This window comes from Amblyomma maculatum, chromosome 5, assembly GCF_055883805.1.
Source record: "Amblyomma maculatum isolate TAMU_Amacu chromosome 5, ASM5588380v1, whole genome shotgun sequence".
NCBI classification, from domain to species: domain Eukaryota; kingdom Metazoa; phylum Arthropoda; class Arachnida; order Ixodida; family Ixodidae; genus Amblyomma; species Amblyomma maculatum.
This window is the reverse complement of record NC_139348.1, coordinates 19,025,601-19,052,477: the sequence shown is the minus strand read 5'-3', so window position 1 is coordinate 19,052,477 and position 26,877 is coordinate 19,025,601. Positions and strand designations below refer to the sequence as shown.

At 49.6% G+C, this 26,877-nt stretch overlaps 1 long non-coding RNA gene across 1 annotated transcript in view; it reads right to left on the bottom strand.

The window, feature by feature from the left end:
• Positions 1-19,103: 19,103 nt before the first annotated feature.
• The window catches only part of LOC146187833 (uncharacterized), a 56,547-nt gene continuing 48,773 nt past the window's right edge, over positions 19,104-26,877 (bottom strand). Inside the window, exon 3 of the long non-coding RNA XR_014707155.1 lies at positions 19,104-19,245. This is a non-coding gene — a long non-coding RNA (uncharacterized LOC146187833). The remainder of the gene's footprint in view (positions 19,246-26,877) is intronic.

The window sequence follows — 26,877 nt, the reverse complement described above, 5'->3', positions numbered from 1 at the left end:
GACGGCGAACAGGTGTCCAAACCCACACTTGGTCTCCTGGATTGTACTCTGCGTGGCGTCGTCGTAAGTTGTATCGTCGGCTGTCGGTGCGCTGTTGGTCTTTAATACGCAGCCGTGCGAGTCGTCGGGCTTCCTCTGCACGCTGTAGGTAGGCGGCGACGTCGAGGTTGTCCTCGTTGGTTACGTGCGGTAGCATTGCGTCGAGCGTCGTCGTGGGCTCCCTACCGTACACAAGCTTGAACGGAGTAGCTCTGGTCGTCTCCTGGACTGCCGTGTTATACGCGAAGATCACGTACGGCAAGATGGCGTCCCAGGTCTTGTGTTCAGCGTCGACGTACATAGCGATCATGTCAGCGATCGTTTTGTTCAGGCGCTCCGTAAGGCCATTGGTCTGGGGATGGTACGCAGTTGTTCGTCGATGGCTTGTGTGACTGTATTCCAGGATGGCTTGCGTCAACTCTGCCGTAAACGCCGTTCCCCTGTCCGTGATGAGCACTTCTGGGGCGCCGTGTCGCAAGAGAATTTGTTCGACAAAAAATTTGGCGACTTCTGCTGCGGTACCGTTGGGTAGGGCTTTTGCTTCGGCGTAACGGGTAAGGTAGAAAGTGGCCACGATGATCCACTTGTTACCCATAGAAGAAGATGGAAAGGGGCCAAGGAGATCCATCCCAATTTGTTGAAAGGGCAGGATTGGTGGCGGAATCGGGTTTAGTAGTCCTGCTGGTCTGATCGGCGGCGTCTTGCGTCGTTGGCACTCACGACACGTCTTCACGTAGTGGGCAACTTCGGCAGGCAGTCGCGGCCAGTAGTACTTCTCCTGGATTCGATGCAACGTGCGCGCAAGTCCGAGGTGGCCTGCTGAGGGCTCATCGTGCAACGCCTGCAGAATTTCTTGCCGGAGGTTTTTAGGCACTACGAGAAGCTGCGCGGTCTTGTTGGGTGCGAAGTTCTTCTTCACGAGGAGGCCATTGCTTAACGCGAACGATGATAAATGTCGCCTGAACACACCAGGAGGGGAAGCGGTCTTTCCTTCCAAGTAATCGGCTAGCGCTTTCAGTTCATGGTCTGATCGCTGTTGTTCTGCGAAACTGCTGGCGCTTACCGGTCCCAAAAAGGCGTCGTCGTCATCGTCCTTCGGGGGAGCGTCGACGGGAGCGCGGGATAAGCAGTCTGCGTCGGAATGCTTCCGGCCCGACTTATAGACTACAGTCATGTCAAATTCTTGAAGTCGTAGGCTCCATCTGGCAAGGCGGCCGGAAGGATCTTTCAAATTAGCCAGCCAGCAGAGCGCGTGATGGTCGCTTACCACCTTGAATGGTCGGCCGTATAGGTATGGACGAAACTTAGAAGTGGCCCAGATGATTGCAAGGCACTCCTTCTCGGTCGTCGAGTAATTGACTTCGGCTTTTGTGAGGGATCTGCTAGCGTAGGCGATTACTTTCTCCTGTCCGGCATTCTTCTGGACAAGAACGGCTCCTAGGCCCACACTGCTCGCGTCGGTGTGAATTTCGGTCTTGGCGTTTTCATCAAAGTGGCCAAGTACAGGAGGGCATTGCAGGCGGCGCTTAAGTTCGTCGAAGGCTTCTTCTTGCGGCGCTTCCCATTTAAAAGGTACGTCAGCCTTTGTAAGCTGCGTCAATTGTTCGGCGATCCGCGAAAAGTTTCTGACAAATCGTCGATAATAAGCGCACAGCCCAAGGAATCGGCGCACAGCTTTCTTATCGGCAGGCGGTGGGAATTGTGCGATTGCAGCTGTTTGCTCCGGGTTTGGGCGAATACCGTCCTTGTTAACGATGGGACCTAAGAACCGGAGTTCTTCGTAGGCGAAGTGATACTTCTCGGCTTTTAGCGTTAGTCCCAATGACTTGATGGCTTCCAGGACTGTCTGTAATCGTTTTAGGTGGTCTTTAAAGTTTGACGAGAAGACAACAACGTCGTCCAGATATACCAAACAAATTTGCCACTTCAAGCCTCCCAGGACTGTGTCCATTACTCGTTGAAATGTGGCTGGTGCGGAGCAGAGGCCAAATGGCATCGCCTTGAACTCAAAAAGACCGTCCGGTGTGATGAATGCGGTCTTCTCGCGATCTCTTTCGTCGACCTCAATTTGCCAATATCCGCTCTTCAGGTCCATCGATGAGAAGTACCTTGCATTGCAGAGCCGATCGAGAGTGTCGTCGATGCGGGGAAGTCGATATACATCCTTCTTAGTAATGCTATTCAAGCGGCGGTAACAAAGCAGAAGCGAAGTGTGCTGTGTTTCTTTTTCACCAAAACGACTGGTGCCGCCCAGGGGCTCTTTGATGGCTGGATTACGTCATCGCGCAGCATTTCCTCAACTTGATCGCGAATGGCCTGGCGTTCTCGCGGCGATACACGATAAGGGCTTTGGCGCAGAGGTCGGGCGTGTTCGTCCGTTATAATGCAGTGCTTGGCCAGTGGTATTTGTCGTACCTTCGATGATGACGAGAAGCACTCCCCGTAGCTTCGAAGAAGACTGAGAATCTGGTCTTTCCTGCTGTGGGTCAATCCCGGGTTGATGTCAAATTTGGGCTGACGGAATTGGTCCGATGCGTCTTCCAGCGTTTGGACGTGGAGGGCGAATACATCTTTGCGGTCGGCTAATTCGTCGAGAAAAGCGATCGTCGTGCCCTTGTTGAGATACCAGTAATTTTCGGTGAAGTTTGTTACCAGCACCTGAGCTTGACCTCTCCGGAATTTCGCGATGCCTCTTGCGATGCTGACACCTCGTTCTAAGAGCAATTCGATATTTCCTTCGACGATGCCTTCAGCGGTTTCGATGTTTGCGCTACCTACGCAGACTGCGATGCTTGATCGGGGCGGGACGGTCAATTCTTAATCGAGGACGTTTAGAGCGATGTGTTGCATCGCCGTCGTCGTAGCAGGAATGGCTTTGTCCGCAGAGAGCTTGATGAGCTTGGATCGCAGGTCGATGATAGCCCTATGTTCATTTAGGAAATCCATGCCTAAAATCACGTCGCGGGAGCACTGCTGCAAGACCACAAAGCTAGTGAGGTAAGTACGCCCATTTACGGTTATTCTTGCAGTGCATCGTCCCGATGGAGTAATCATGTTGCCACCTGCGGTGCGAATCAGCGGGCCATCCCAAGCGGTGGTAACTTTCCTGGGCTTAGAGGCTAACGGTCCACTGATAACTGAATAGTCAGCTCCGGTGTCTACTAGGGCAGTGACTCTGCGGCCGTCGACATCAGCTTCAAGGTCACCTTGTTCGCGTCCTCGCATTGCGCGTGGGCCTTGGTGTCCGATCTCGGCTCCGTCGTTACTTAAGGTCATGGCCGGGGCACACCGTTGTTACTACGCTGGGCGACGGTGTCGGCTTGCACTCTGGTCGTGTTGTCGTCGATGTCGTCGTGTGGAGCGGCAATAAATAGCGGCGTCGTCGTTAATGGTCATCGGCGGCGGAGGATCTTAGTCTTTTCGCCGTTGAGCAACCTCACCTCCAAAGGTTGCTGCCTTTGGTTTCCCTGCGCGGGCTTGGGGACCTTCCGCGCATACTCTCATTATAGTTACGGCCTGGCGACGCAAAGCGGGCCCTGTACGGCGATGGAGATCTGAACCGAGAGCTTGGTGGCGCAATCTCACCGCTACGCAGATAGTTGTCGATTTCTCGCGGTCGTTCACCTGGGCGTGGTCGTGGAGCGTCGACTGCAAATCTGCGGAGACCGATTGGTCGGTACGGGCAGTGCCGCAGAATGTGACGGGCCTCACCGCAGTGGAAGCATAATGGCTGGTTGTTCGCTGTCCTCCAGGCGTCGCACTTCCTGGGGCTTGGGGGTCGTTGGTAGGCTTGGCGGGCGGGGGCCAAGGGGCGGCTTTCAGGAACAGGACGGTAGCGGCGAGGGCTTGGAAAGTCATAACGTTAGGGCGCAGGGCGACGTAATGCAGCAGCATAGTTCATCTTTGTTGCCTCTTGTGCTGTAACTGTCGCAGCCATCGCTTTAGGAACGCCCAGCGCCTGCTGGACTTCTTCACGGACGACGTCCGCGAGCGTCGCCACCTGGGCTTGTTGCGATGATGGCATCAATCGGCGGAGCTTCCCTCGCACGATCTCCCGGATGAGGTCGCGAAGGTTCTCTCCGCTTGCAGATGCGCTGAGGTAGTGGGTTGAGCAGTCCGGCTGAAGTGGTTGCTCGTAGTGGCGCATCCGGGTGGCTAGTAGACGCCTCCGTTTCAAATTCCGCCACGATTTTGGCGGATTTCGGACATGACTTCCAAAAGCGATTCTTTAACGGCTCGCATTAAAAATTTGACTCTCTCACTTTCGGTCATGTTAGGGTCGGCGCGGCGAAAGAGGCAGTTCATCTCCTCAACGTACGCCAGGACAGGCTCGTTAGGAAGTTGGTCTTGACTGAAGGAGGGCCTGGGCTCTTTCCGTTCGGACGACGCTTGAAAAGGCAGTCAAAAACGCTTAATTGAAAATCTCCCAATCCTTCATAGCTGCCTGATGATTTTCTAACCAATCTTGGGCATGTCCTTGAAGAACAAAGTAGACCTGCCTGAGTTTCGCAGCGTCGTTCCAGCCGTTGAATTCTGCCACACGGTCGAAAAGGTCCGTCCAGTCTCCAGCATCTTCATCCGGTCGTCCGGGTGAAGCAGGGGGACTCACGGGGTTGGACGAAAACAACCGGTGGTGTAGGCTGGGCCATTGTCAGCGTCGATGGCTTCCGAGATTGAATGGGGTCAGGCCGCAGACCGTGTTAGGGTTGTAGGCCTTGAAGTCCGCGGCTGGCTCGGTGACCTGTAGGCTGGTCTTCCAGGGCGACAGGAAAACGGCTTGGGTCTTCGCTTGAAGGATTAAAGGCAGCACCTCCACCAGATGTCACGTAGTGGTGACAAGGCTGTACACGCCGAAAGAAGGCCCAGGCGTGATGGTACTGAAATAACTCTTTATTGGGGCTGACTTGCGCCCGCAAAAAAACTAAGCAACTCGGCGGCGGCGATAGCAACAAACGGGCTCGTCGGTCGTCGAACAAAGAATGCCCCTCACACTCGGCAACGCTCAATTTAAAGGCTGCACAGAACAATCTAGATAACGTCGCAAGCAGCTACCAGCACGGGCTGGAACATTGTGGAAAGACAAGCGAGTGGCCGGAACCTTCGAGACAGATCTCGGTGCGTCTTGCGCTACAACAAAACTGATAAAGGTGTGACTCGCGACATCGAGCAGCAACAAACAAAGATTACGGAACTGATACGCGGTCCAGAATCAGAGTGATAAGCCTGTATGCCGGCGGCTGTTAAAAAACAACAAATACTGTTTTGAAGGTTTCGCGGCAATATGCTTATTGACAAGGAAACCTACTCCTAGTTGTCGCCTCTCGGGTAAACCTCGATAACACAGTACATGGCCATCCTTCAGTACAGTATATGCCTCATTCGGTCTCCTAACCTCACTAAGCCCTATGATATCCCATTTCATACCCTCTAGTTCCTGTAACAGCACTGCTAAACTAGCTTCACTAGCTAGGGTTCCTGCGTTAAACATTGCCAGGGTCAGTTTCCAATGGCGTCCTGTCCAGCGGAGCCAGTTCTTAGCACCCCCTGCTGCGTCACAGGTCTGACCGCCGCCGTGGTCAGTTGTTCTGCAGCCGCTGGTGACTGAGGGCCGGGGTTTTATGGAGCTTATCATAAGAGGTTGCGGCCAATTACTGCACCAGGGTGAACAACGCCTGTTCTGGTGAGGGAGTGCGTTGCCAGAGGTGTTCACCGGCATCAGGTCGCGCCCCAAACCTGTTTATGCCAATCCATCGACACGCGGTTTTTTTTTTTACATCCAGTGGAGAATTGCGCGGCACCGGGATTTGAACCCCGGTCCTCTTGCATGCGAGGCGGATGTTCTACCGCTACGCCGCCGCTGCACAATAGGTATTATCGATACTTAATTATTTACCGCATTTCGTTAGAAATTGTTTTTCTACATGATTTAGTCTCACAAGACGAATGTGAAATTTGTTACTTCAGGAACATGGAAATGAAACGAGCATCAAAAGAATAATATTTTCGGTTGTTGTTTTGTAATCAGAGCATTATTTAACTGCCCTATATGGCTCCTTTTGGCACTTTTGGTTGTTGGCTCTTTCTGGTACGGTTCACGTTCCCGTGGCGATTATTCTTATTTCGGACCAGGCTAACCCCTACTTGAGAAGACTGAGCGTGCTGCGCGTGGCTTCGAGAGCGTCTTTTCTAGCGCGCTGCAGGAGACGAACATAGCTTAAACAGCGCTGTGCTGTTTGCCCTCCTTCTCCCCGTCTTGAACTTTAAACGGTGATCATCTGAGAGCGCGCCGCGCAGCAACCGCCGGTTCTCGACGAAGCTACGGTAGCGGTAGCAGGAAGGCCCCGCTAAGAGCACAAGATTCACTTAACGCGTCTGATCGCGCAGCAGCACACAGAGTAAGTTATTCTCGTTTGTCAAGTGCAGTCACCTCTCTGTCTTTCTGCACCTCGAGTTTTGGTACATAAAGTTTCGTCCTCCTTCGTCTCCCGGTGTGTTTGAAGTAAACATTTTCCGCCAAATTGATGACGACCTTCAAGAAGTGCAGAAGGAATAAAGAGGAACAAAATGAACCTGATTTTTACTGGCGCAGCCAACAGCATGATTTGGCAACAGCAGTACTCCGCAAGCCCTGCCCTTTACTCGAGTCGATGCAACGTTATCGGCGCTCACTGAAAACTTTCGGTCGTTGAAGGCGGGAGAGCATCTGCTCTAAAAGCAGAATCTGGGTTATCAGCACTATTATGTCGGCGTCGCATTTCCAGCCTTTCACTGTATCACAAGTTCTTTTTTTCATCTCTTAACCAAGCCCCCTACATCACAGCAGCAACACGCATATCTTATCGAACCAGCCATCCGCTTCAGGTTGCGCGCCCGCGCCCCCGGACCACCACCTTCACTGCTTCGTTCTTCTTCCGAACCGCCACAGACTGGAACAGCCTTCCCTACGAAATCGCTGCTACTAGTTGGCAATCTTCGTTTTTGCAAATTGTATGTGAACATTTTTGTCAATAATATTTACCATTGTACTTACTGTTTGTATAAGAAGCCACCCGTTATGTTATAAGCGCACCGTCGATTCCTCTAACACAAAACGAACTGACATATCTAGACCATACATGGAACTAATCTCTCCCGTCGCTTCCTTCATCTTTTTTTTGTAACTCCTGTTTGCTTTTGTGTCGATAAAGCTCTTTTGCTTTCGTTTCTGCATCTTATCTTAGTTAGTAAGCACCCCCCCCCCCTCAGCTGCATCATGTCCTACACTTTTCCTGTACTTGTTGCTATCAACTTTATTTTCTTCTGTTTTGTTTCTTGAGATGGGTATTTATTCCGTGCTTTTCAATAAAAAGTTTAGTTGTGAAAAAGCGCTCGTGTTGTGTTTTTCTATTCTTGTTCCTCGTTTTTCGCGCTACCTTCAAGACGAACTGGAAATTATGAGTGATGACCTAGACAGGATAGCAGGAAGGCAGGCTTGAAAATAAATATGCAGATGACTAAGGTGATGTAAAGCAGCCTCTGGGACAATAGTTTACGTTATATAGCGAAGCACTGGAAGCAGTAGGCAATATATTTTTTATTAAAGGTAGTAACCGCAGCTCCGGACCACGAAAGGGAAATAACAAGGAGAATAAGATTGGGATGGAGCGCATTTGGCAAGTACTTGTAGAGTATGACTAGCAGCTTACCGGTATCGCTCAAGAGGAAAGTATACAACAGTTGCATCTTGCCTGTACTCACCTATGGGGCTGAAACGTGGAGGCTAACGAAAAGGGTTCTACTTAAGCTGAGGACAACGCAGAGGGCTATGGAACGAAACATTGTAGGGGTAGCGTTAAGCGATAGGAAGCGTGCAGAGTAGGTCAGAGAAATACCTTGTTGCTAATATTCTAGTGGAAATCAATGAAAGAAATGGGCACGAGCAGGACATATAGTGCGAAGAGATGATAACCGACAGTCGCTTAGGGTAACAAACTTATTCCAAGAGAAGAAAAGCTTAGCAGGAGGTGGCAGAATGTTAGGTGGGCGGATGAGGTAAGGTTTGCAAGGGTCAAGTGGAAGCAACTAGCACTGGACCGGGTTAATTGGAGGAATATTGGAGAGGCAGTCGCCCCGCAGTGAAGCATAGTCCGGCTGATGATAATGATAATTGCCATTTAGCTATAGTGAAAGGATTGGGTAAAAAGGGGACACTCGGCGAAATCTGGCACCACGAAATGACGCATGGTTGATAACGTTAGTTCAGCACAAAGAATTGGTTGGCGCCACGAGCAGTGGTGGGTCGCGCGGCTCGAGTGCGTGAGTGGCGCCTTAGCAGAACAAAGCAGACTCCGGAGGGGCGGGGCCGTCTACGCGTGCTGCGTGTTCCTGAGGACGGACTGCGTATTTTTACCTCATTTTTGGCCTTCGAAGCGAAGCTGCTGCATGTTTTTTTTTTGGATGGCAACATGAGGAAGGCTATTTTATTTATTTGTTTATTTATTTGAGTTACTATCCGTCAAGTCACGACCAAGATAGGAGTGATATAAGGGCAGAACTGACAACAAAGCGAGAACACAATAAACAAAGCGCGAGCAGCGTCCAGTCGAAAAATGCTGCATTTCAAGTAATGTAGGCTGACCGCTGCCGGCCGGTTTCTTAAATTGCACAGCTCGTGAACAGGCGCCGGTGCGTACGTCATGGGCTTGCCAGTTCTTGACACCTGGACCAGTTCTTGACACACCGGCAGCTTCCAGCAAACACACAGTGAGAAATATTTTCTGGGGGGGGGGGGGGATTATGTAACGCTCTCAACTCCGCTCTCAAATTGTAGAGCGTGACGTCAAATTGACGTGGCTTACACGTGACCTTGAGACGTCAATTGTGACGGATTACGAAATCGACCAATTGCCAGTGACTCGTAGCATGACTGAGCTCCTGAAGTCCCCGTTCCGCGGTCGTGGCTACTTTTACACATTTGTCGCAACTGTAGCCGAGGCCGACAAGGGACCGTCTCCTAACTTTTTATGAAACGGCGCAGTTAATACGCAGTAAATAAATAATAAATATTTGTTCTTCTGAGGAACTGTATTTACAACTACGTCACATCAAGCATAATGAGATGTGTTTTAGGAATCGCAAATAAATTCGCTCCTCAGTAACTTTGTCTCCGCGAGGGCACGCTGATGGCGTCAAAGAGTGCACATGGCGGCTTGGTAAACAGCTGATTCCTCGGATAGTTGCTAAAATCGAGGTCCTGTGCGGATATCGTGAGTAGATGGAAAAATCAGATTGAAAACAATGAAGGCTACGAACCTGCAGTGATCAGCGTGGTGAAAGTGTTTGGCACGAAAATCGACTAAGCCATTAGCTTACTGAAGAGTGTCAACGTTGCCAAACAGTGACAAGGCGACGAGTGGGAGGTATGTGGTTTGCTGTTCTGTTTGTTTAAAAGAAAATACAAGAACACCATGAAGGCTGCACTACTGTGTCTGCCGACAGAGGAAAGTTTGCACTTGCAGTAAGCAGGTAGCAGCTACTATGCAAGAGCTGCTAATTGCAGTGCGGGAAACGAAAACCGACACAAGACCCGCCACCGCAGACTCCTTGTGCAAGCCACGGTGACAGTCACTCCTCTGCTTCGCAGCCAGTTGACTTCGGCTGTTGCTGATGTTGATTGTTTGGTCTGTATAAGATACACAAACTGTGATGTTAATGCTTCGTTTGATATGTTCAGAGAAAGAAAATACTTTATTCAGACATTTGTTATAGTGACCGAAGAGAGGACGAGCTTGTTCAGCCAGGTCTGGGCAGGGCTGTGTAGTATGTTGTATTCCGCGCAGCAGGCAGTGTGTGTTAGTGGCACATTGTTGGAAGGCCTCTCTGACGTTGTCAGTGTCTGTTCATGTTGAACAGTATCCTCCCCCTCTTTTGACGGGAAAGGCAAACGCATGACGCAAGCTTGGTGCCCGATGCCGGAGGCGAGCTGGTGAATCTGCTTAATTTCCGTAGTCTTATTACAAACAAGGGGCCCACAAGGGAGGTGTGCAGATTACCTCGAAGGCGAATAATGTGTGCTAGTTTTGAAGTGCCATCATGGAGTCAGTGTAGTGTTTCAAAAAGATGTTCATTTTACACACATTCCTCTTCTATTACCTTTCCAGGTTGTGTGCATTATGTACAAACCATTTCAATTGAAAGGCCAGTTTGCACAGAAGATGCTTTTTCTGATTATTTGTTGAAAATGACTTGGAAAATAAATTCAAAGGTCAAAAGTAGGTGATAATTAGGTAAAGGTGTACTTATCACATGTTTGTGGTGTATGAAAGAGCGCTGAACAAAGGTTGAGGGGGAGTCTCAGTTTGCAAGCCAAGCCAACATTTCGATTTTGACTTGCAAACCAGGGTTCCTCCTCAAACTTTGTTCGGTGATCTTTTGTACTGAGTAGCCATCTCATTTCTCCCGTTGTACCATGTTTATGGTGTAAAACATTCTTGAATGCTCATGTTTTAGCTGCCTCTACTGTCTTCAAGCTGTTCAGCATTCCCCTTGCAGTTGTCTTAACAATGCATGTGTGATCCTTAGTTATTTTATTGTCAGTAGAATTTTGTAATCATTCAGCAATCATTCTGGGCACTGCAGCCTAGTATTTGTACACCATTATCCTAGCAGCTATTACAGCATTTAGCACTGAGCAAGATCTGTAGCTGTAGTAGTATACCATTCAGCCGGCCTTTTTATTTGTGATATGTATTTTGCACACTGCATCATGCATTCAGTATTTATTTGTATAGGTAGTTTCAATATGTTGAAAGAGAACGGCTTCTTTGAGCCCAATAATTATTCTGCAATGCACATGTCAATGTTGCAAGGTAAGTGTGCTGGTATGTATGGTGTCTCTTTCTCAATAAAAACACTCGAGTAAATGCAGCGGCCAAGAAATAAGTGTTTCTACTTAATATATTGTCACATCTCGATAGGACACCAAGGAGGACCCAAAGATAGGACGGGTTTAATAGTCAACCAGGACGAGTCTTGGGCTCAGACTTCCTTCTCTTCCAGGCTCGCGCTTGTGGGGCCAGTCATCATATTTGGCGTCGTCTTCTATGGGGCATTTGCCTCCCTCCTCAGGAAGCATTGTCCCGATGAGTATAAAAGGAAATAGGAGGTCAAGGTCAGTCCGAGTTGTACGGCTTCATACGTACAACGTGGACGACGTCGTCTTGTTGCTGGCGTCGCTTTGAGGTCGACACCCCGTCTGGCACTACCTCATAAGCGACGTCGGTTAAACGCCGCTGAACAACATATAGGGCCCGAAGTATCGCCGCAATAGCTTTTCGGAGAGTCCACGGCCGCGATTAGGCGTCCAGACCCACACTTTGTCGCCAGGTTCGTACATGACATGTCGGTGTCTATGATTGAGCGTCGTGCATCTTGCTCTTGCTGATTTTTGATCCGCACACGCGCTGGTTGGCGAGCTTCCTCTGCACGCTGAGCGAATTCCTCGGCGTCCTGATCGAGCTCATCGGTGTCGGCATTCGGGAGCAACATTGCATCCAGCATACTTGTTACTGGTCGCCCGTGAAGGAGGCTGAAAGATGTCATACAAGGGGTATCTTGGCGTGCCGTATTGTAGGCGAACGTGACGTAGGGAAGAATTTCGTCCCAATTCTTGCGATTCACGTCGACGTACATGCAAAGTAAGTCTGCGATGGTTTTATTCAGGCATTCCGTCATGCCAATGGTTCGGGGGTGGTAGGCTGTAGTTTTACGGTGACTGGTACCACTGAGGCGGAGAACGGTCTCCAAAGTTCGGCCGTAAATGCAGTTGCTCGGTCAGTTATACTGAGTGCCGGAGCGCCATGCATCAGTACAATGTTCTTAACAAAGAACCGAGCTGCTTCGGCGGCAGTGCCCCTTGGCAGAGCCTTGGTCTCCGCGTAGCGGGTTAGATAATCGGTGGCGACAATTATCCATTTATTCCTGGCTGTGGACTTCGGAAATGGTCCCAAGAGGTCCATGCCGATTTGCTTAAAAGGTGTCGTTGGCCCTTGAAGAGGGTGGAGTAGGCCAGCTGGTTTTACGGGGGTGATTTACGGCGCTGGCAGTCTATGCACGTACGCACATAGTGTTGCACTGTCGCGGGCAGTTTTGGCCAGTAGTATCCGTGCTGGACTCTAGCCAACGTGCGGGTGTGGCCTAGGGGACCGGCGGTTCGCTCGTCGTGACACGCTTGCAAAACTTCACTGCGGAGAGCAGACGGGACTACGAGTAGATGACTGCTTCCCCCAGGGTGGAAGTTCTTGTAAAGTACGTTGTTGCGAATAAAGAATGAAGAGATTACTCGGGCGAAAATCTTAGGCACAACAGTAGTTCGCTTTTCCAAGAAATCTTCTCGCTGCTGTTGGGAAAGCGTTGCGTCATCTATGACACCTAAAAACGCAGTGTCTTCATTGGTCATAGTTTCGACCGGCGCTCGCGAAAGGCAGTCAGCATCCGCGTGCTTCTTTCCAGATTTGCAAATAACTGCCATGTCGAATTCTTGTAATCGAAGGCTTCAACGCGCGAGTCTCCTTGAAGGGTCCTTTAGATTCGTCAGCCAACAAAGAGAATGATGGTCGCTAATGACTTGAAAGGGGTGAGCGTACAAATAAGGGCGGAGCTTCATAACCACCCATACCACTGCAAGGCATTCTTTTTCGGCTGCGTAAGCAATTACTTTTTCCACACCATCCTGGCGCTGCACCAGCACAGCACCTAAGCCCACGTTGCTGGCATCCGTATGAAGCAGTGTAGGGGCGTCGTCTTCAAAGTGCGCCAGGACAGATGGTGTCTGTAAACACCTCCGCAGCTCATTAAAAGCTTGTTGCTGTTCTTCACCTAAGCGAAAGACAGCGTTGTCACGCGTCAGTGAAGTTAATGGACAGGCAATTCGTGAGAAGCCAGCAATGAACCGGCGGTAATAGGCGCAAAGACCCAGAAAGCGCAGCAATGTCTTTTGGTCCGTAGGTGTTGGGAACCTGGTGACTGCGGAGAGCTTTTGAGGATCAGGCCGGACACCTTCTTGGCTAACGACGTGACCTAAGAACTGCAGCTCCTCGTAACCGAAGTGGCACTTCTCGGGCTTTAGTGGGAGGCCCACAGATCGTATGGCCTGAAACACAGCCAGCAAACAGCGTAGATGCTCTTCAAATGTGGCCGAAAACACAATCACGTCGTTAAGATACACCAGACACGTTCGCCACTTAAGTCCCGAGAGCACAGTATCCACCAACCTCAAAAATGTTGCTGGTGCTGAGCATAAACCGAACGGACGGACCTTAATCTCGTACAATCTGTCGGGAGTAACGAATGCTGTCTTCTCCCGATCTCTCTCGTCTACTTCTATCTGCCAATATCCACTTTTCAAGACCATTGATGAGAAGTAACGTGCATTTCGTAGCGATCAAGGGAATCGTCGATGCGAGGAAGAGGGTTCACGTCTTTTTTAGTTACTTGGCTGAGCTTACGGTAGTCTATGCAAAATCGTAAGTTGCCGTCCTTCTTTTTAACAAGTACCACGGGGGAAGCCCAGGGGCTCTTTGACGGCTGGATAACACCGTCTCTAAGCATTTCGGCCACCTGGCGCTAAATAGCTTCACGTTCCTTCGGAGCTGCACGATAAGGATTTTGTCGAATCGGGCGAATCGAGTCATCCGTGATGATTCGATGTTTTGTCAAAGGCGTTTTGCCGATCAGCGATTCGGCATTTGCGGCGGAAGTGCGGCAAGGTTGGCGGTGTCTGCTTCGTCGTCGGGGCTGCTCATATCGAGCGGTATTTTCGGCGGCAATATAGGCGGCATTTTCGGCGGTAGTGCGGCAATGTCAATGCTAACGGCAGCGTCAGAAGCATGGGTTGTCGGCAGTTGCGGCGGTGGTGAGGGTTTTGACACTTTTCGACTGTTTGCATCCTCCCCTGGCGAGGTTGCGGCTGTTAGTTTTCCCGGCGAGGGCTAGGGGACCGCCGTCCGCTAACGTCAGCAATGCCACGACGCATCGGCGAAGAATAACGCTGTGGCGATGGGGAGGAGCGGCGGCGGAAGCCCTGGGATTCGGTTTCTGTGCTGACCGCAAGGCCGTCCTCGGTTTGGGCAGTGTCAGCGTCCAATCAGCGGCGAGCAGAAGCAGGCCGAAAGGCCTGCCCCTCTTCACGGTAGCGGCAGTACCGATACACGTGGCCAGGTTGTCCGCAGTAAAAACAGAGTGGTCGGCTGTCAAAACTGCGCCACCTGTCCTTCCGGCGTGTTAGAGAGCGGCTGCAAGGCTCCCACTGAGGGCCCTGGAAGAATCGCGTCTCCTGACAGCTTGGTGAGCTCGGTGCGGCGTGGTCTGGAGGCGGGCGACGTAGGACCGCGGCTTTCAGATTGCGGCTCGTTATAAGGTGCAGGAATGTTGGCCGTGTAGTTCACCGGTTGTTGAACGTGGTATGGTTTGGAAATGGCTGCCGCGTTGTAGACTGGATGATACGCTTTGCATGGTGCAGACGGTGATAGGGAGCACCGAATTTCATTCCTCACAGCTTCCACGAGGGCCTCTGACGACTGAGCTTTCGTAGCCGTAATTCGCTGCAGCTCCTCAACGACAATTTCTCTAATCATGTCTCGAAGAGTGGTCTGATCTGTTGCAGTCAGCGCCGCCGCAGTCGTCGGGGCATTGCTGACAGGTCGGTTGTACTGGCGGAACCGATCTTGGTGGGCTCGCTCTATAGCCGTAGCGTCCTTAATGAACTCACTCACGGTTTTAGGTGGGTTGGGTACTAAGCCGGCAAACACCTGCTCTTTGACACCGTGCATGAGATGCCCTAACTTCATTGGCTCACTCAAATCAGGGTAGGCACGGCGAAAAAGGCGAGCCATGTCTTCCGCAAACATAGCCACGCTCTCATTCGGCTTCTGGACGCGCACTTCAAGCAGGCGCAGCGCATTGTATCGTCGATCAGTTCTCGCAAAGGTGTCTACGAGCTGGCGGCGGAAGTCATTCTATGTGGATCAACTGGCCTCGTGGTTTTCAAACCACGTTCTAGCATTATCCTGAAGGGCAAAATAAACATTGCAAAGCTTGTGATCTGCGCTCCACTGAATAATCTTGGCCACTCGCTCAAACTGGTCAGGCCAGTCCTCCACATCTTCAAACGCTTCCCCGCGAAAGCACTCTGGCACCTTGGTGTTCTGAAGAGTCACCGGCGTAGGGTTGGGATGTGCCATAGCTCGGGAGACCTGATGAACTTGGGCGCTTGAAGAGGCGCTCGGCAGATAGTTGTACTTAGGGGCTAGGCCTAGTAGGCGGCGGCTAGAGCGATGGACAGGCATGTCGATGTCTGGGATCCGCTGTAGACTGCCGGAAGAACTCTTATGCATACCCCAGCGCTCTCCACAAGTGTCACGTTTCAATAGGACGCCAAGGAGGACCCAAAGATAGGACAGGTTTAATAGTCAACCAGGACGAGTCTTGGGCTCAGACTTCCTTCTCTTCCAGGCTCGCGCTTCTGGGGCCAGTCATCATCTTTGACGGTAGTTAGCAGTCATCTATACTTCAAGCAGCTTAGCTCAGCCATATGACTGGCGCGATTGTGAAGTGAAGGCCTATGTACTATAAAGTAATGGCGCAACAAGGGCTTGCCGGTTGGTGCGAAGTTAGATAAGAGCGAACCGACGCCTGACGCTCTTTGCTTGGTTTGCCTTGCGGTTAGTTTTGCGTGGTTTCGCGCAGTTTTACGTGTCGGGGTGTTTTTTATGGACTTCACCAGTGCGCAATCTCTTTTAGGTGATGTGTTGGCTAGTTGAAATCTGAACATCGAGAGTAGGCTAATGTGTTAAAGACGACCGTTCGCGAGTAGTACTATGATGCCGTTGTTTTTAAGATGACAGGAAAGAAAGGTAACGTGCAAAAAGCTGGAAAACTAGAAACTTGTACGTCGAAGAAGGTCTTCTGCGACGATGAACCGCGCATTGGTCACGCGCAGCAAGGGAATGTGCTTTAAAAAAAGGTCATAAAAAAGGATACACCGAGGTGTTTCAGAACAGCTTGATACTAAATAAGTGGCTTGCCAATAGTTCTATCCTATCAGTTTCTGAAATCATGCATTCTAGCAGCGCATTTATTTTCCTTGCTCCTAACACACACTATGAACGTCTGGCTGGTAGCCCCTGCATTGTCGATCGTGTATCAGATGTTTTTTTATGGAATGAAACGCCTAGTCGGCTTCAATGTAGCTTTTAAAACCAAAGGTTAGCATTGGGAAATGAAACAGTGCCTGCTAATTACTGGTACAGATTTTCACCGTGTAGCTTGCTATGTGTATTTTACGTGGCAACGCACGCGAGGTTCGATGAATCATAATGACCACGTTCGTAATTTCAATCCTTTACAGCTATCTAACGTTTAATCTGTGTACACGATTTCGGTAAAAGGAGTATCACTATGGCAATTACTTGCACTGTAAATTTTCCAGCTGATGCTAGGACGCGGCAGTCTCTGCTGTGTGCCCTTGTGAAACAACTCCAGCACACGTGCAAAAGGTCCGGACCAACCTTCCGCACACCGAGTGAATATGTTTGCGCTTTCACTTTCGGCTTGGCACTTCATGTGCATATGAGATATTTATACAGCAATACAATTGTTAATCAACCTGAAAGATGTGTTAATATGCATGGAATGAATGTCCCTAACGTTTCCGGAAATATTAATATCACTGCATATTTTCACATTCCAACATATTGACCATGTGATAACATCGCAATCTAAGCTTGGCTGATTTATATTATTTACCTACCCAAAGAGACCCAGGCTATAACAGCGTTCATATTAGAGGAACAATTTTTGTATTGAAGCTGTTGTTCACTGGGATTATGAATTTTACGAGTGCTTGTGACATTTTTATCGTAAATGAATGCAAGAAACTTTGTAACATGAGCCTGAATGTTTTCAGCTTATTTCCGGCTTACAGCATATTTGTGCGTTGAACGTCTTCAAACTTTTTGAAAAGGTAATGCTGAAGATGAAATACGTGACCAACTGCTAGAAATGGGCTGCCAAGGACGTAACCAAAAGAAGATGATGTTGTGGGGAAGGGGTGCGAATTTAGGCTCAAAGCAATGTGGTCCCTGTGGCATAATACCCAAGACAACATGCAGCTTATTTTCTTCAAATCTTGTTTAAAATAAATACAGGGTACTCTCTGAGGAAGACGGCAGTGTATTGTAAGCATTGTAAGCTATGTTTATTTTCTTTCGTGTCATTTGTCATACTTTGTCTACCTATGTATTGTTTCTTGCCTTGTGTAATATTTTTCTCCCTTTTTTGTAATGTACAAGTCGGCTGATATATCCTACGTTTTGTCTGTCTTCCTGGTTGCTTTTATGCACCAAATTGTGAGAGATTTGTATCGGTTTTGTTTTCGTATGAAGCAAAATAAATGTTAATTTCACAGAGCACCTGGCATCTTTTCAGCAATACTGCTGTTTTGCAAAGATTGACTCAGCTTTGCTGATAGCCAGCCATCTGTAATTGTAACCTAATTTTGAATTTAAATACTAAATATATATAGCAAAACAATACTACACAATGCAGAACACAAATAATGCACCAAGAGGGCGCGGCAGTATGGCAGCGCATGCTAGAAATAAAACTGCGCGCCATGACGCAGCGCGCTTCGGCATTCAAACTACCCGCCTTTGATCGAAAGCGGATGTGCGTAAAGCATCAGCCGCTCTGTGGGCTTAAGTCAATTGGGCAGTTGGACAGCTATGGAAACGTTCGATATTTATGCGATGTTTTCTCTATTATTTAGCAGCATCTTCGTGAGGTTTTGTTCGTTTTATCACTCGTATTTTCCGTTTATTATCTTCTTTTCGCAGTATGAACTGCCACATATGTGATTTTGTGATTATGTGATTTTGTATGTGTGGATAGTTTTTGTTTGCCAACGTTTTCAGCGTTTTGATGCATTTTTCCTCTCCCCTCTATAATCCAATGACACTTACGGAATACAACAACGAAAGAAACGAAACAAAATAAAATCACGTTATATTTCTATCTGGTGTACCAGTAACCAGATAAATGCAGCTGACACGTGCTGGCACGCAGTCCTGTACTTTTGCTATCGTGCGTGATCAAAACAGCTTAAATCGCGTTTGTTGTAATTCGTGGCTGGATGTGGGGCTGCCGAAACACATATAGTGAACAATGTTATGAAAGCATACTTCCAAATTTCGCGCCGTTAGAAAAAGCTTCATACCCAAGTGCAAGCGCAAAATTGTTTCGAACGGTTGAAGCCTTCATTTGTTCTTTTTCGATAGCTTCCGGCACGCGGCCTTATCACTATGATTCCAGAGCACTGATCAAATCTGCTTCTTTGTTCGTGCTTGTTCCCGCAAAACGCGGCTTCATCATTTGCTTTGTTGTAAAACAGGCTTCGAGGTGCATCTCGAAAGATTCCAGCCACGCCCGCGTACTTCTACAATGCTCCAGGATATGCTAGTCACCATATATGCGGCTTTATGAAATCTTTCTTTGCCGCCTTTAAATTGAGCGCTGATGAGGGAAAGTCGTATTCGTAGATCGACGACCGCCGAGTGCACTTGCTGTCATCGCTGCCGCCGATTGCTTAGTTTTTTTTTTTTGTAGGCGCAAGACAGCCCTGTAAAGAGTTCATTCAGTCCAACGCTCGTATCTTTGTTTGAAGGCTTCGGCATCAACATCAACACGTGACAATACATTCATCTTATCTTGGCTTACCAACTTGCAAGGAGATTTCGTTAAATATTCGGCGTTTTTTTTTTACTTCACGCTTACACTAACACATATTTGGGAAGCAGAATATTACGCTTGTTTTACCGGCGAAAATTACACTTAGATGTAAAAAGGTTACGTATACTTGCGCGAAGAACACGGGACACAAAAAAAGGCACATATACGACATGTACGGAGCCCAAGTATACGTTACGTCTTCTTCGTGCAAGTATACGTAACCTTTCAAAGATGAACCAACTCGCCCAAACCAGAGTATTATTTGAATGTAAAACTGGCAGTCGTTTCAGAGAACGGTAAATTGTATTGACAAAAGCTCACCTTCTGTAATATCGTGTCTTCTAAGTCAAACGTATATAGTACTTGGCTGGTGTTGAATGTATAGGCCCCGTATAGAGAATTTAGTACAGGGTTCGTTCGACGTAGTGAGTATGTTAGACTTATCTAGAAATAAAAAAAAAATAATGTTCGGCCTTGTTCGCCACAAATACTCAAATTATGACAACTCTCAGAAGAAGAGTAAATAATTATAATTATTGACAACAAATAAAAGTAAGTTTTAGCGAGCATGGTCAAAAAATCAAAGAAATGTTTTACATTTTTCAGCACGACAGATTGCATGCACTCAAGGGGCTTCACCAACGCAAATTGCATGGCACTTCTTTCATTAAGGTTCGAAGTCATCACCTGGTTGTTAAGCAAGGTGATAGTGAACTGTTCACAATTTACCCCTTCGCGCGACCTCGTTTCGCACGAGAAGCGCTGTCACGCAACCACAGTCTTCAATATTAAGGATCAGTCGCGGTAGTTATCATTATATGCATTCAACCGTGGCCGGAAGCTGCAAACATAACAACCCTACACTTTGCCATACAATGTCAAGGAGGCATTTTAGCTGTGTGTGAAACAAAATACGAAGCGGAATATGATATCCGCTTCCCGCAATCACACCAAATTTGCGGAAAGAGGTCGCAGCGGGGGCACGCCCTGTTGCGGAAACCTCCAGGGCACGTGCATCTCGTAAAAATGGGGATGCCCACTCGAGCTTGCGTTCAGCATTGTCGAGGATTAGTAGGAAGGCTCATTTTTTTTGTGTGTGTTTTGTCGTAACAGACAACCTCGCGACATTTGAGGCCAAATTGCGCTGTGAGGCCACTTGTACTGTGGTTGGCGTCAGTAATTTCAGGTGTAGCTGGTAATGCTACGAGTCAGTTGGACTTCCTGCTGGTCTATGATTAGGCTTTGCTACAATACATGCTAGGCAATGACGCCTCAGATGAGAGCTGCAAAGCCGTTATTCCGCAAAGGAGCGAGAGCTGAGATCGGCATATAAATCGCTCTAGGGTGAATATGCGAGATCGCGTAACTACCAGAATGTGCACTAGCTTGCCATTTCCTTTGCTCTGCGCATGAACACAAATGTCCTGACAGATGTTGACGACTCGGCAAAGCGATTGAGCGAGATTGTGGCAAATTCTAACGGGAAGGCGAACAGCAGCCGCGGTAAGAACACTGGTCCGATGACTAGCTATGACGACACACGCAGCGACGTTACCACGAGATAGCGACGAGTCGTGCGCCCAGATAGGTGGGACCGTTAGAGGTTTCTGAGATTATTTCGCGGCTGCCATTTGAAAGTCCCGCGGTTGGGCGGTATCGGCGGACCCATGTCAACATTACTTTTTAGTGAAAGTAACTATAGAAGCGGACCCTGCATGCGCTGAAAAGCGCGTAGGCAAACGATTCCGAGAGCGGTCTTTACGGGCATCGTTGCAAAACCCGAAGCCAGCGCAGGCGCTGCGACAATGGGAAAAATGCAGCGCACGTGCAATCATACAAACGGTAGCTACCCAGAGAAGGTGAAACCTCTGAGAGATTGTCCAATGCTGAGCTTGTGAGACCACGCGCACAGCTACTCCGTGGGCATGGCTACAACACCTGAGGGCTTTGTAGCCTTGCCCTCCCTTTTCCAAAGTTTCAGCGAGATCGCTGAAAGGAGGGGGAGTTGTTGTTGTTGTTAAGAACTTTATTTTTCCACCGATGCAGGAGGCCCCTTACTCTTCTCCCCCGACACGCAGGCCTATGGGACGGAGGCCGGGGCCTCCGCGACTAAAGACAGGCGAAGCGAGTGTTTCTTCGCGGCTTCAGCCGCCAGGCGCATAGCTTGCCGCTGGTTGGCGGGGGACTCGCTCCGCAGTAGCAGTTACCAGTCTTATCTACTATTTATGTTTTCCTTGGCGCCAGGGGAATCAAGACATTGCCAGAATATATGATCTAGAGTACCCCTTTCTCCGTAGTTTTCGCATTTATCGTCCGCGTTTTTCTCCACTTGCGTGTCGAAAAGCCAGACGGGACTTGGAACATTCCCAGCTTGCAGGTGCCGCCAAGCGATGGCTCCTTGTTATTTAGCGTTCGGTCCGGTGGTGGCTGGAACCTTCTGCTAAGTCTGTAGTGTTCTAAGATTTCCTTATACGTTTGCAACCTCTCGTCCATCCCATCTCAATCAGGCGGCTCTGCGGCTGCCCGGAAGTAGAGAGCTCGGGCTAGCTCGTGCGCCGCCTTGTTGCCGGGAACGGATTCGTGCGCGGGGGTCCAAATAATTTGAATGCTTTTTTCAAGTATTCCTTTCTCTAAAATTTTGGCTGCCTCCTTCGAGACCCTCCCTTTTCCAAAGTTCCAGACAGCTGTTTTGCTGTCGCTAATAACTATGCTGGCTTCCGTTCCAACGCAAGCGAGCGCTATTGCATCTTCTTCAGCCGTGTCTACATTTCAGCTTCTAACGGACGCGGTGGCGGCGGGTACGCCGCGGCCGTTGACGACCGCAGCCACCGCCCCCGACTTCCCGCTAGCCGCGTCCACGTAGGCGACCTCCCCCGGCTTATTTTCCCCGCTTTCTTTCCGAGCGTCTCGGCCCTCTTTTGTCTCCTCTCCTTGTTGTACGTAGGATGCATGTTTATAGATAGGGGGGGAACTAATATATTCGCGACACTTTCGTGGAATGTCCACTTTGTCGCTTGTTCCTCTGTCTGACTGCAGTCCCACCCAGCCGAGGATGGCTCTGCCCGTGGTGGTTCTGCTAAATCTTTCTAGTTGCGCCATGCGCACAGCCTCCGCTAGTTCCGTCCAATTTTTGTGCACCCCCCTTTCGAGGAGGCGTTCAGTCGAGGTCGAGATGGGTAGTCCCAGAGCCCTCTTCGCACATTGTCTGATGAGTGTGTCTATTCTCTGCTTTTCGTCTGATCTGATGTTTAAGAATGATGTGGCGTAACATATGCGGCTAGTGATGTAAGCGTGAATTGGTTTCAGGAGGCTTCGTTCCTTAAGGCCCCGACCCTTGATTATGATTCTCCTGAACAGACCCGTGACTTGCGTGGCATACGTGTTTCGCTTCTTTACCGTTGTATCGTTGTACTCATCTGCTTGTAGAAACAGCCCCAGGATCCTAATTTGTTCGACTTTCGGCGCTGTTTGGCCGTCTACTGTTATGGTGATGTTTATCTGGCGTTTGCACCTGAGCGCCTCAGGTTGTAGATAAACAGTTCCGATTTTTGTGGAGAGCACGAGATGCCCCTTTCGGCCACGTTGGACACCACGGTGTCTACCGCCGCCTTCAAGCGCTCCTCGATGCTCGCGTCATTTTCCTGGGTGGCCCACAGGTTGACGTCGTCCACGTACATGCTTAATTTCAAGTTTTCCACCTTCCTCAGTTCTGCCGGGAGGCTTCGCATGGCAACCTTAAAGCGGAACGGGGACAGCACCGAACCTTGCGGCGTACCCCTGCTTCCTAGTTTGACAGTGGGGGATTCAATGTCCTGAAATTTCATCTTTATCTTTCTACCCGACAGGAAGTCTTTTACGTAGTCGTATGTCTTTTTTCCGACCTTCAATTTTTGGAGGCTAGAAAGAATTGCCGCGTGTTTTACGTTATCGAACGCCTTTGTCAGGTCTAGACCTAGTAGTAACCTCGCGTCCCTGGTTTCGCTTTCCATGATGTCGTGTCTCGAGCGGAGCATTACGTCCTGTGTGCACAGGCCGGGCCGGAACCCAACCATTTTGTGCGGCCACAGGTCGTTATGCCCCATGCAACGCGATAGTCGCGTTTGGACTACACGCTCCATCAATTTCCCAATACAGGATGTTAGAGAGATTGGTCATAAGTTCTCTAGTTTCGGGGGTTTGCCTGGCTTCGGTATCAAAATTACGTTTGCCGTCTTCCACTGCTGTGGGAGGCGGCCTCTGTCCCATACGATGCTCATGTTTTTGGTGAGCGGGCGGATGGAGTTATCGTCCAAATTTCGGAGAACCTTGTTAGTGATTCTGTTTGGGCCGGGAGCCGATTTGGTTTTCAGGCCTAATATTTCGGCGCGAACCTCCGCCTCCGTGATAGAAGCGTCTAAGGCCTCGTTTAAGGGTCCTTCGTAATCCGGCAGGGGTAAGGTTTGTGTGTCGCCTACATACATGTTAATTAGTTTCGCCATGAGTTCCTCGTCCGTGTCCTCGAACGCGTGTCTGGCTTTCCTCAGTGTTATGCCCGATTGAGTTTTCGAATTGTCAGGATCAAGTACGTGTCTGAGTAGGCTCCACGTATTAGCAAGGCTCATGTTCTCTTCCGTCTCGTCACATCTACTACACCAGTTTTGTTCGCAAAGTTTTACTGCGTAATCTTCAATCTTTGTTATATCTTGCTATCCTCCGCCTAAGGTTCCTGTTCCATCTTTGCGACCGAAGACGGAGACCCTCCTGACGGAGCTAGGGTCCGTCAGGAGGGTGAGGCCGAGCTCATGTATGTCCTTCCACAGTTGCCTACCCTTAGGGTAGTGTCTATTGTAGCCCCCTTCTTGGTGGGCGGCATTGAAGTCTCCTAGAGTCATAAGATGATTGTTTCCTGCCGTTTTGATTGCTTTGTGGAAGAAGGCGCGGAAACGTACCTTTCTCTGCTGGGGGGTGCTGTACACGTTTAGGATGAAGAGACTAGGCTCTTCCTTGCGACCAGTGATAACTTCTATTAATACAGCTTCGATGTCTCGCTAGTTGACCTCATGCTCGACTACTGCTATGTGTCTTATCTAGCGTGGAGACGTGGGATTTTTCTCCCCGGTCACCGTGGAACGCGCGATATCCCGATAATTTGGGTAGACCTTTTCCTGTTTCCTGAAGGGCTATATCTAAAGGTTTTTCTTCGCTCTGCTCTAAGTGCTGTTGCAAGAGCGCTCGCTTTCGTTGGAAGCCGCGGAAGTTCCATTACCACACCAGAGAGTCTTCATTTTTTCTGCGCCTGTCCATTTTGTTGCATTTGGGTCACCGTCCTTTCTAATGTAGTTAGCCTCTCGGCGAAGGGATTCTGAATCGCGGTGAAATGCGTCTGCCTTCGATTTACCGCACCCATTAATTGGGTGAGGAGGGTCTCGATTCCTTCAAATCTTGCTTCGTATTTAGCGTCCAGTCTCCTTTCTAACGCCACCGGCGGGTTCGTCTCGTCCCCTTTACGTTTTTGCGGGGGTGACCTGATTGTTTTACTAATTATTTCTCCTCATTATCCCTCAGCTCAGGGCGCACGAATACGACCTTTGTAGGCAGGGGATCTGTTTCCGCACCTGTTTTTGGGGTACCAGTTGGTTCCTCGGTGGAGGAGGGGGGGTACATTTTTCTATTCTTAAATTCTCAATCTCTGTAGTGAGCGTGAAGAGCATGCTCTTGAGCTCTCGATTCTTTTTTTCTAGTTTTTATACTCTATCGTCTGCCTCCCTATTTACCTGGGAACTGCTAACCGTGAAGCTTACCGTTTTTCGATCTCCGCTCGGACTGCGTCTGCGTGCAGGTGTTCCCCACGATGTCTTGGGGTCCCGTGTAAAGCACCCGGAGCTGCTGGCCGTGGAGGAGTCGGCCAAGATCCTCGAACTGAAGCGCCTTCGTCCAGAGCTGGATCGGTCCCTGGTACCGGAGCTTGAGCGGCGTCGCCTAGAGTTGGAGGTGGTTTCTTCCTCCAGCCTTTGGAAGCCCCCTCTTTGGCTGTGAAGTAGTGGCAGTCCTTGCTGTTTGATCTCGATCTCCTCCTTAGTAGCCGGGGGTCCTTTTCACCATTTCTGGCTCTTGGGCGTCACTCGCGCTCGCATTTTTGCGTTGCATCAGCCATTCTCAGTTGTTCCTGCGATACAGCCTTTTCTCCCATCGTCTTTATTTGGTGATGTAAGGGGTTCAATATATCTCCCGGCATCGCTTGTCGCCGAGGGGGTGATTGTTTCCGCACAGCTGGCACCTCGGTTCGCACAGATGACCTTCTTTCGGGTTTTCTATGCCACATCCGCGGCACTTTTCATTCGTCGGATCCGGACAGACGTCCTCTCGGTGTCCCATGCAGCCGCACGCGTGGCACACTTCATATTTCTTTTTGTATAAGACGCATCTTTGAGCGAAGGGAGATAGGTACACCCAGCGCGGCACCTTCTGATCTTCGAAGAGGATTAGTATCGTCTTCGAGTTTGCTCCCAGTCTGCGAACACCGAGCACCGGAGAGCTCTCCTTCCTCCTTCGTATTCGCTCCAATAGCTCTTTGTTGGAATAGCGTAGGGGGACGTCATGCACGACACCCTTGCCGCAATCTTCAGGCATAGCGGGATAGGCCTTTACTTGGATATTTTCGCTGCCGCAAAGAACTACGCGCAAAGCCGCGTACGCTCTTCGCTAGTAGTGGCGATTATTATGGACTGTTGCTTTATATTTGCCGAGATGATGTCGTTCTCGGCGTCCTTGAACTTGATGCCGGCGGCGCGGGCGATCGATTTAGCCAATTAAATCATTCCACCTGCTAATAGGTGGCTGACTCCGCCCCGGGGCGTATTATTTTTTCGACGAACCTCGGTATCTTCGCGGACTGCTTCTCTACCGATTTTGCCGCTAGCTTTCTTTCGATGGCGGCCTTGTGACCTGTCTTGTGTCTCTTCGCTTGTGTTTGCGTTTGTTGCGCCACATTTCTGGGTATTATGCAGCACCAACTAGCCCCTCAAGCCGCTATTTTGTGACCTGTAGTCCGCCGCTCTCCTTCATCTTTGCTCGCGGTTCGCGTTTCCTCTTCGAGGGGCACTACACGGCCTTTCTTTTTGGTAACAAACCTTACCTTGCTAACAAACCCTTAGATATAGCTCCGCGGGGTCGATAGTCTCTTCCTACACCGGCTCCATTGTGTTGCTCATGCTCTTCTGAGCTGCGAGCGTGAGGTCATGCACACAGAGCAGCGCCGGCGGCGTCGTCTGCCTGTGCTGCTTGACCTGACGACCTACTATGGCCAGACGCTCGAGTTCGCGCGCGAGCGCATATGAGAGAAGGCAGTTCTTTCCGCGATGTTACAGTGCGGAAGATAGGTGTGATAGCGCGACACCGTGTTGTAACGTCATCGCGCTATTGGAAGAACCATGATTGTGTGCGGCGTTATCAACCGTGGTTCCATGCTGGGTTGTCACACCGCTCAGGCCTATATATACTCATGCGTGTTTTCGAATAAACGTTCATTGTTCGTCGACCACGTGTGGCATCAGTCATATCATCTAGTGACGAGGCACTTCGGCCTCGCTCGGAGCCCATAGCGGAGCCTGCTCGGCACTACGCAAGCGAAGTTTTAAGCGGGAGGACCAGCCAGAGCACCCGCCTTGTTCGTCGGCCGTCGACTAAGCAGTCCATATTCAAGGAGCAGGATAGCGAACGGAAGCGTCAACTAAAAAGTCCAGCAGGTGTGCCGACGGAGGGAAGTGACTGCAGAGGGCATATACCCTACTGACGCCAAAGTAAAGGCAATTTTAGAAGCGCCGAAGCCAAGTTCAGTTTCAGAGCTAAAAGCGTATCTGGGGATGTTGAATTTTTATTCAAATGCTTGGATAACGTGTCCACTGCAGCGCAGCCACTCTATCAACTTTTTAAAAATGATCAAAAGGGTTCATGGTCTGAATAAGGCAGAGACTCGTTCAGATTGACCAAAAAGCTGCTCACAAGCAGCAAAATGGTAACCTTCTATGATGACAATACGCCTATCGGCATGTTTTGCGACACCTCATCTTGTAGCCTGGGCGCTGTTATTTTTCACAA